This window comes from Oryza sativa, chromosome 11 (assembly GCF_034140825.1).
Source record: "Oryza sativa Japonica Group chromosome 11, ASM3414082v1".
NCBI lineage: Eukaryota > Viridiplantae > Streptophyta > Magnoliopsida > Poales > Poaceae > Oryza > Oryza sativa.
The window spans coordinates 18316890-18328103 of NC_089045.1; the positions used below are offsets into that span (position 1 = coordinate 18316890).

The 11214-nt window shown below is 36.7% G+C and overlaps 1 long non-coding RNA gene across 1 annotated transcript; it reads right to left on the bottom strand.

Annotated features, from left to right (window-relative positions):
• Positions 1 to 3910: 3910 nt before the first annotated feature.
• On the bottom strand, positions 3911 to 9002 carry LOC107279267 (uncharacterized). Its single transcript, XR_010737325.1, has 2 exons — positions 8805 to 9002; positions 3911 to 4280 (listed from the first exon to the last, which is right to left on the bottom strand). It is a non-coding gene; the product is annotated as an uncharacterized lncRNA (long non-coding RNA).
• Positions 9003 to 11214: the final 2212 nt, after the last annotated feature.

The following is an 11214-nucleotide window of genomic DNA, read 5'->3' on the forward strand; positions in this document are numbered from 1 at the left end:
ATCAAAAGCAGGGGGTGTGCCTTCCATTTTAAAAATATATAAAAGCAGATCCCAACCCGAAGGTTTTATTCCAAAAGATCAAAGAGAAGACTGAAATATAACAATTCGTTACCCACATACATAGTGAATCATCATGACACCTCGCAACTGAATAGTCCACAAACCTTGAAAGCAAGAAACAAAACCAGCCACACCAAATTAACACCAAATCTCGCAGCTGGAGAGTGGTCATTTTGCTTCCTGTGTGTTCCCCGGTGAGAGTACGCGCACTCGGTTGTTTTACATTAAAACAAGTAGTGACCTTAAAAAAAAGGGAAGAGTGAAAGAAAACTTTTCACTCCCCACGGGCAACAGGAACACCACGCAGCGGTGCATTAGGTTTCTGGACAAGTAAACAATAGAGCATACCAAATTAAGGTTCGGTAAGAAAACTACAGAATAAGCTTACAAATAATTTTGCAAATTTATTATTGTCAGCTGTGTCAATGTAAATGAAGCACATGCCTTGAAACACCGTAACCATAAGACTTGCACGTAGACATTAGTGTTATGTTAACTTTTTTTTTTAGAACAGTGTTATATTAACTGGGCCAGGCAAACTGTAGTAAGCTTTTTACATTGACCTGCTACAATTTAAAGTGCGATCAGTGCATATGGGAAATAGGAGGAGGTCACGATGCCCTGGAGGCTGAAACTGGACCGTACCCCACGAAGACGACGAGCCAGACCAAGATGAAATCAACCGCCGGCGAGGCGAGCTCGCTCAGTTAGCTTCGAGTCGCGGCTCCGCTGTCGCGTCACGCGTTGATAGAGCTGGTGCCGTCGGATCTGAGGTTTGGAGGCGATTGGAGTTGTGGGGAAAAGAAGGGGCGTGGCGTCTGGCTGTCTCGCCGGAGCGAGCTTCCCTCGCCGGCAGCTGCCACTACTTAGAAAAAGCATTTTCGCCCAGGGAGAACGCGTCTTTTCAGGCGGACGGCCGGCAGCCCAACGCCTGTGAAGATCGTTGATGTTCGCAGACGGGTTGGTGGTCCGCCTGGGAAGATCATTTTCCCAGACGGAGTGGAGATAGATGGGCCATCTGCGAAAGTAGAGAATTGCTGACTGCAAAAACAATGAAATGCCGTCTGCGAGGATAGGTAAACAATTTGAAATTTGATACAATAATAATTTGCTCATAAATTATTTTTCAATTATTTAATTATAATTGATGCATAAATAATATTAGTAAAAAACAAGCTTTTGATACTGAGAAATCTACATATATTGCATAAGTGAAAAGTGTCATCAAAATATTACAATATTTTTTACATATTGTCACTTGAAATACGTTATCTAATTACATTATGGCATAGCATTGCTACACTCCCGAAGATTCTTGTATTCATCACTTGTAGCTAGGGCACCCTCTGGGTTGAAGAACTTTCCTTCCACATGACAATACTCACGGTGGATGAAGTGGAAGAGATCGTGCTGGATATTTGTGATGCTTGTATTGTCAAAGCTTGTTCGACGTTCTATTCTTGGCAACTGTATGCATGGAAGAAGCATAATATAATAGTATCATCTATATGTGAAGTTGTCTAGTCCATAGTCTAAAGACTTACATTCTTTGCGTTAACCCTGTACCTTCCATTAACCCTGAGGAATTCGCACGCGTAATACCCGTATAGGACAGTGCCTCTAGGTTGCTTATGACACTTCATGACATATCATAGAAGAAAATAGTTAAATTTTGCAAATAGTGAAACAATTGGAATACATTAAGTGAGTGGAGTATTACCGGCCAATATGTATGTACTAGCAGCTTCTCACTTGTTCGAATCTGTTCTCCACCCATGAACTTGTAGTAGTTGTACGTACTGTATGGATTTTGTATCGTTTCGCATTAAGGAGGAGATTTAATTATAATACATTCATAGTAGACATACAAGTGTCAAAATCACTTACTATTGTAAGATTATTAGAAATTCTTTGTATGACTCGTGACGGTAATCGAGAGGGTCCAAGACTATCACGATTCCGTGCTTCGGGTAGATGATTAAACAGATATAATGATCGCTATATATTAATGTATATATTAATGACAGTGCAGTTAGTCACGGATAAAACAAGACACATATGTAGAAGATAAATTTACCAGACTTAAAATTATAAACGGTTAGGACGACTCTCTTATTTTGAAAGTGCAAGAAGGCTCGTCCAATATACTGTGCAACAGTAATTATTTTCTGCTTGTGCAAGCCCTTCTTATATTCAGCTATCTATTCGGGAGTCTTGTCTTTCAGCTGCTCCGACCTTGGTGATAGCCTCACGGTATGCTGTGTTTGACAGATCCTAGTTGGATGCAGGAATCCGATAGGTTCTTTTTCCTTCTTAGCATCCATGCATTCCTACAAAAGTTTGTTAGTAATAATAACATGGTTTTGTATTGTACAGATTTTTCGTGTAAGTAATGTACACTCATACTCACATGCACTAAGCACCGATATAGTTGACGTCAATCTTTTCCTGACGATATATGGCGTGGAGATCTTCAAAATCTAGCCAGAAGTAACCGTCGCCGGCGAAAGCATCATGCGGTGATCGAATTGTTATATGACTTAGGCCTTTCTTGCTGGCATCCATGTACCATTTATATAACCTTGTCATCTCCCATGGACCGTCATCAAGTGCAAAATCCAGCCATATTGCTTTCCCATGTTGGTATTTTTCCTGGCAGCCATCAATTGGAAAGTATTTTTTTCTGGCTAGTTCAGCGGCCTTCTTGGGGTCATCTTCTCTGAGCTTTAGGAGAGAGAAACACCGGATAGAATGAATAGAGCTTGGGGAGGAAGATGACTATCCAGCGCTATTTTCGCAGGCGGAACACATAACGGGCGCCTGCCAAAACCAATCTTCGCAGGCGGCGACACTCTCCTGAGATTATTGCGGGAGGAGGCCGTATGTGAATATGATTATCGCAGCCGCCGCTTGCGATAACCGATCTTCGCAACTCCTCCCCGGTTATAGTTTTCGCTGGTGGGGTTTTTCTCCATCGCGTATCTCCGCCTGTAAAAATGATTTGCCAACTTTTGTGAAAAAGCTTTGTCTAGTAGTGTGCATCGCGTACCCCTATGCGTGGGGAACAACAATAGGGGCAGGGCCAGAGCCGAATGGACCAAGAGGGTACCCGGCCCAATTTGTATTTCTACTGCTTAAACCCATGTTTTTACCGTATAGGAATCTCCCGTGGCCCAAGTTAGTGTACACCTAGCGAGAAAAAAAAAACCAGGCGCGTGGATTGACCAGACGAGAGGTTGAGGCACGTGCATGGCGGGCGAAGATCGTTTCCCGCGAGCGCCAAAGCGCGTAGTTGTCGCCTCGTCTGTAGCGGTGGTACACCTCGATTCCTCCATCCATGCACGATTTCTGCAATGCGGCCCACACTCGCCCATCTCTCCTTCCTTTCTTTCTTTCTTTCTTTCTTCTTTTCCTTTTCCCGCATCAGCTAGAGCTGGAACCGCTAATGTCATAGGGGCACACGATTCGCCAGCGAGAGAGGAGTTGGTCGAGCAGCGGCTCTGGCAATCCGGCGGCCAGAGTTCAATGCCGTGGGAGCGAAACAAGTGCTGCCATTTGATGCGGTTAGGGACGGTGATCCGAGGCAGGACGTCCCTCTGACGTAGAATTCTCTACATCAGATGATCTCGACCCCTAAATTACCTATACGGTTGAACATCTTCTTTTTAAGGTGGTAATGTACCTAAGTTTTTAACGTACATAAATGTGAGGGCTAGATCTAAAAGGAGCTGAGCTGAAATTTAGTAGATTTTTTTCATAAAAAATGTTTGATAAAAAAGAAACAACTAACACATGGAAAATTGCCTGGTTGCCGTAGTCATGGCCTTGGGGAGAAGGGGACAAGACGGGGGACAAAAAGAAAGTCAGAAGGACATCCTTTATTTAATCTGTGGTTCTCAAAGAAATAAAAACTATTTTATTATATTTGTTGATAACTTTTGCACTACACTGCACCAATATAAGTACTTTATTATAAGTACAAGCATACAAGCCTAATAAATGTCATTTTTCCTTCGACAAACTAATCTTCTATTTAAAATGTGACCATTACTCCTTTCATTCTAATATATAAGTACAATCTAGTATAGATGTAATATATTTTAAGACTATAAAGGACAAAAGGAATACATCACTTCAAGGACATGGCAAATGGGAACAAGGAGGTGACGGACGATGGTACGGGGAAGAAGCTCGAATGGAAGGATCACCATTACTAAACCCTGTGGACAAAACAATAAGAGGAAAAAAGAACAAGATTCATACATGTCGTGGTTTAACAAAAATGATTCACGGAATTTTAAGCATTAAAATAACTCACGCTGTAAGTATGATAATGTAACTTTTAGTCAAAGCACTCAGAAATGATTTTCATTTACACAGAAAGGCTATTGTACTAAGAAAATCGTTTGCAAAACCCCCTTTTTTTTTCACGCACAGTAACTTTAATAAGACCACATGCTGAAATGAATCGTTTGCAGGTGGATCGCTCAACCACCTCTATAAAATGCATTTTAGCCGCTTGTAGATATGGTTTTGTATTAGTGCTCAGTCCACAAATGACCCAACGAAAGACAAAATGACTTCATTGGAAGTTCCATTACTCCCTTCGGTACTGATCACCCGCTTTGAACGATTACACAGCCTTTCCAAATATATCTTTAATTATATTTTTTTATTATAACTAGGAGTAGCCCTCGCATATGCGTGGGCACCTTATTTAGTATGTGTGAAATTTTTTTTATAAATGTCCATTTACATGTAGTTTTCTATCAAAAGTATTCTTTTACTTTATCCTAAACTAAACTTGAAGTTATTTAACATGCTTTGAACGTTGGTCATGATTCTCTTCTAAATATTACCCTTACGACATATAAATTCTAAATTGTGAACTAAAACTACTTTATACCGTGTAGTTTTAAATTTATGAGAAAATTTTATATCGAAACAATAGATATGTTTCCTATGAAAGTCCAATTTTTCTATTCATTTCTGTTAGAAATTTTAGATATATTCATTTTATTAGTCTTGCTAAAATGTTTGAATGTTTCTCTTTAGAATGGGTTTTAAAACCAACAAAAAAATTAAAATTATATAAAACTTGTTCAATTTGCTATTCTTTTCATCTTCATTTTTTTTTGAGAATTCCACTCTACGAAGCATCCTTGAAATGCTTTGATATCTGTAATTCAGGATGAAAAATATAAGTGCGTTGATCTTACAACCGGTATGGGGTAAAGGCATTCATTCTAAATTATCTCTCTCCAATTAGGTAAGAAAATTTAATATAGAGGTCATAGTATTTTTTAGCAAATTACCACTAAACTTGAGTGTCATGTAACAAATACACGTTTCTAGATTGCTCTATGTTAAATGGAAGGAATTCATGATATACCGTAGCAAGTTTTACTTAAAAAAAATGGACATGGTCTTTTAATTCCTATATGGAATTGGCTTATATATTGCTGAGACCACATCATGGTTGTTTCACCGCTAAGATTCCTTGGTGCAACCACGTGCTTAGTACGATTAGATGATGTTCGACTGGCCACGTGACTTCATAGATCATATATATAATTTAGATGCTATGATCATCTTAAGATTATTATTTATCTCCTAAAAATATCATTTATTGATAAAAGCATCAATATAAAATTGTATGGGTAAATTGCTCCTATATACATGTTGTGAGAAGAATTAATTAAGTTGATAGAAAGTCGTTAGATGTCTCACAGGATATAAGTAATGGGTCTAACAGTTTTGCAAAAACTTAAGATGGGATATTTTGTTTTTTAGTGAGCAATTTTAGTATTTTGTTTTAATTAGTGGAGGCCTCAATATGTATGTGGGTCCATAATGTATTTTTTGTTGGCATTTAAATATAGTCAATATGGGTATGGAATTATTGATTTCACTTAAAAGAATAATATGATAGTTCAAACAGATCATAAGGGACATAGGGATAGCTGGCTAGGCCTAATAAGTCGAGGTTCATTTCTGGTCTTCTCTTTGCCCGTAAAGATAATTAATTTTAATTTTAATTGACATAGAGATAGAAAAAAATGGAGAAAAGTAAGAAAAGTAACGCCACACACTGCACGGGAACAGGGATGGAGGGAGGGTTGGGATATTTCTCTTTTCAAAAGAAAAGGTTGATCTAATGCCCTGAAATAATGTGTTGATGTTTCAGTTGGATGTTTTATTTTTTTCATAGATTTATTAGGATTTTCTCTAATTTAAGCAAGACAAATAGCATCCTAACAAAGTGTTTATGTACTTTAATGCCCATAGGGATGGAGAGGAATGATAGATGGTTTGGGGTGTTTTTTTTAAAAAAAGAAATAGATCTAATAACAACGTAAAATAATGTATCCATCAATTTAAGTTGAAACCAATGGTTGGATGTTTATCTAATTTAATAGTGCCACACAATGGTTAGAAAACATTTATATGATGTCTTTTTGTGGGGTTTTTTTCATTAAGATAAATTTTATTTTTAATTGTGGTAGGGATAAGAAAAGGAGAAAGGTACATAGGGAGTGTACAAATCAGTACGTGCATGCTGCATGGAGGTGGGGATGATGGGAGGTTCTGGTTTTCTAAGATAGATCTAGTGATCTAAAATCATGGGTCCACCGATTTAAATGAAAATCGATGGTCAGATTCTCTATATTATTAGAGTACCACGTGGTGATTTAGGAGTATTTATAGGGTGCCACATAATGGCTCAGAGTGTTTGTAGGAATGTCACCAAGATCATTCATATATAAATTAATGTTCCACGTAAAAATGGATCTAATAATTTTTTATAGTAACAAATTATGATGCATAACATTTATAAAAAATAAAAAGAAAGAGAAGAATGCATTGGGGGGGGGGAGGATGTGTGTTAAGTACGTATGATACGTACTTGTGGGTCCAAGAGGAAAGGGTGATCGGATCAGGGGTTTAATCCAATGGTTAGTATTATCGGGTCCACCGTTTTAAATAAAAACAAACGGTTAGATTTTTTTTCCTTTTTTTCAAGTTCTTAGATTTTGTCTAATTTATTAGAGCGCCACGTGGTGGCTTAGTAGTGTTTGCAACGAATCCAACGTGGTGGCTTGAGAGTGCTTGTAGTAAGTTTAATGGACTTTTAGTATATATATATATATATATATATATATATATGTATGTCTATACACACATATATAGCAATAATTTTATTATAGTATTTTATAATACAAATCTCTATATATGTTGTTTTAATACATTCAATAAATATTTTTAGCTATCAATAACTTAAAGTTATAGAAGTTTGACTTAACATCAAGAAATATGGATGCCTACCATTAATGACCACACGTGAACCAAAACCGTTAAAGGAATAGTCGCTTAATTAATTATCCAGCACATTCATGTGCATTGGGAGATAAGAGAGGAGACAAATCAAAAGTGCAGGTACAATGGCAGACTATTAGCCAGCTATAAACACATTTCGCGGAGATAAGAGAGGAGAGAGAAGAGCAGCGGGCTACAGATTTGTAGCTAGCTATAGCACTGACTCTAAGATGCATGTGTGTATGAAAGGTGGAACCAGATATTAATTGTGTAGTATATGTTTATAGATAATTATTTTATGAATTAGCTATTAAATTGCGTGAATGCTTACGGTCGAACGTCCGATCCAGCGAAAAAGATCGGACCGGACGCACCGTATAGCACTTAACCCAAATTATGAGCCAGCATGCATTTCGTTCCTTTTTCAACACCCAACACCTTTCTCTCTTTCATCGGTTAGCTGGTATACTACTCATCCATTTTTTTTATTGTTCATGCATGTAGCTTTTTAACAAGCTTCAAATGTTCTTTTCCAGATAACCATATATTAAAATTGTGATTCGATTACACTGTAATATTTATTGTAGTTAAATCTTTATAACAAGATATGACATGATTATATTCCAATCAAAACCTTTTGTTTTTATCTTTTTGTTGCAATAAATCTTCGTTTATGTTTCAATTATTTTATTTAGATGTTTCAATAAGTATTTCATATTGTTTCACTAGTTTATTTGAAAATATCACATACCATGTTTTAAGAATGTTTTAGTTGGTAATTTGTGATGTTTCAACACTTACAGCATGATGTTTCATACGTGATATAAAAATTACTAGGTATTTGTAAAATATAATATATGTTACATATGATATATTATTTTTATGTTTCACTCATTATGACTCAATGTTCCATGTATGTATTCATTGATGGTGTTGCGGTCCATATATTTTAAATGTTGTATCTTCTGGAACATTTCATTTAATGTGTATAAAACATTTAATAAAGTGATGAAACATTCTTTTATAAGTGGTGAAGCAATATCCCATTTTTTGACAAATATTTTTTTATCAAAATATAATCATGTGGGATCTTGATGGAAAGATTTAATTGCGTCAAATATAGTGGATCATACGTCGGATAAATATTTTAGAAGAAAAAATAGCATAGAGTCAAATAGATTTTTATATTACGTGAACGTGAGGGAAGAGAGAGCAACTATGCTAACAGTTGAAGGCATGGTTGCATCGTGCAGAGAGAGAGAGAGAGCAGAGAGCACTACATGCGGCATACTACAGCGTGGAGATCGAGAGGAAGACCAGTGCATGTGGATCGTCCGATTCGTCGGACGTCGCGTAGTCATCTCTATTAAATTGACTACAGATAATTTGGAGCCAGTAGTTAGTTATAGTATTAAATTTGCTCTTACTCGTGTATGGGTAACCTGGCTTGCCATCCGAAGGTAGGAGGTAGTCTGGCTGAAGCGGGTCATTATACGCTGCGAGGACGCCGGTAGCAAGCGCCGTCGTCGTCAGCAGGATTACGAGTAAAAGGGCACTCTTCATACTGATATGCTATCGGGAAGAAATTAAAACTGTGTCTACTAAGCTTAGATCTTCGTACAAGTACCTAACGATATATGCCAAATGCCCAAATTTATAGTGTAAGTTATTGGGCTCAGTTTTCTTCCACTATTAATAGTCGTTTGCTAGTCTCCCGCTTTGTTGGTAAAAAACCATCTGATTTTACGTATTGGATGTCTGGTTTTACATATTTGCATGTCTATATCGTTCGCTACTGTGCCAAGTTGGTCAAGAAAAGTATAATCCACGTCTGGCCCTGTCGATGAGCAAGACACGGAGAGTTGGTTGACCGGCTAGCTGGTATGGATGAAAACATAGCGGATAGTTTCCGTCTGCTCCAAAGAAAAAAACGAATATGGATACCTCTCAAAGCGGATAATTCTCGGATAGATCACATGCACATATGGTATCGGGGTTTCTGACGGATATGTATAATAATACGAATATTCGATGAACAGTTCTATTCGGATATCCGCTAAAGCCATGAGACGTACCACATTTCTTTATAACTCTACGGTCTTCGATCTATCTTTTTAGATTTTAATAGTAGCCCATCTTTTAACACTAGTACACACTATTAATATTATTTAAAATTTTAAACATTTTTATAAATTATACTATATTTTATATAAAATGAGCTAATTATATTTTCTCATATTTGTTTCTATTCGAAGTTGAGGTGGTTTTCGTGTTCCAAGAAAAAAAAATGTTTTCGTATTCATGTCTGATCATATTTGATCCTTATTCGTATTTTAGATAATTCGTATTTGTTTCCGTATCCGAGCTATTTATATTCGTTTTCGTATTCAGCAAAAAAAAATGTAAATAAATATGGTACGAGCATTATCCGTCCATATCCGCTTTGTTTTTATCCCCACTAGCTGGTCCTCCTTTTGCTAGCATGGTCTGATTATTTATTAATTACAAAATCAATACTTGAAGTACACATTAGTTAATTTATCATGTTCATCGGCAAAATAGTAAATTCACGGTGCCTATATATAATGTCTGTACGAGCATGAGGAGGTAATTTTGGTGGACCATTCACACACATATCACGTACGCGAGGGGAGCACTCTCACTTTTAAGATGATATCAGTCTCATAGAATAGCTAAGGTGGTACTTAAATATTCACATGATGCCTTCTCATGAGGTGAGTTTTTGTGTTTTTTCAAAGAATTAATTTTCATAACGGCCTTACCCCACATATTAAATCTAATTTTTTTAATGGAATGGCTCGAGAGAAAGATTACAGAGAAAAGTTATATCTCCTAACCCTTTCCTGGAGACTGGAGTGGTCTATTCAAATGATTATTCTTGTATCTTTCATTTATTTTCAGTTTCTCTATTTTACAATTACTGCCGTGTTTAGTTTCAAAATAATTCTTCAAACTTTCAACTTTTCTATCACATCAAAACTTTCCTACACAAACAACCTTCTAACTTTTCCGTCACATCGTTCCAATTTTAACCAAATAATTTAGGTGTGAACTAAATACAGCCTACATTCCAAAGAGACTGCAAAATCTGAGCCAGCAGTTTTGCAGCCCCTTCCTCTGTACCTCTTGTCGTCACATATGCTTGGTTGCCATAGGCTGTCGTCTTTACTTCCCTTCAAACTTCCAACTTTTCTATCAGATTAAATATTTGAACACGTATGAAGAATTAAATGTGGACGAAAAAAACCAATTGCACAGTTTGCGTAAATTGCGAGATAAATATTTTGAGCCTAATTACGCGCGTGATTTGATAATGTGATGCTACAGTAAACATTTGCTAATGAAAGATTAATTAGGCTTAGTAGATTTGTCTCGCAGTTTACAGGCAGAATATGTAATTTGTTTTATTATTAGTCTACGTTTAATACTTCAAATGTGTGTCCGTATACGTCAAAATTTTTTTTACCAAAATAACTAAACACGGCCATAGTCATGGCCTTGGGGAGAATGGGACAAGACGAGGGAAAAAAAAAGAAAGTTAGAACTCAGAAGCACAAATACTTTTTTCAATCAGTGGTTCCCAAAGAAGCAAAAACTATTTTATTCTATTTGTTGATAACTTTTGCATTACAATCCACCAAAATAAGTGCTTTATCCTCTCTTACTGTAATGTTAAAACCCACTAACTCCTAAAGCTTAACATGCAAAGATGACACATCATCATCTATTAACAGGATGCCACATCATCATCCACTAACAATCATTAAATTTAAACACCATGCAAACATGTTATATTATCTATAATTTTATAATTTA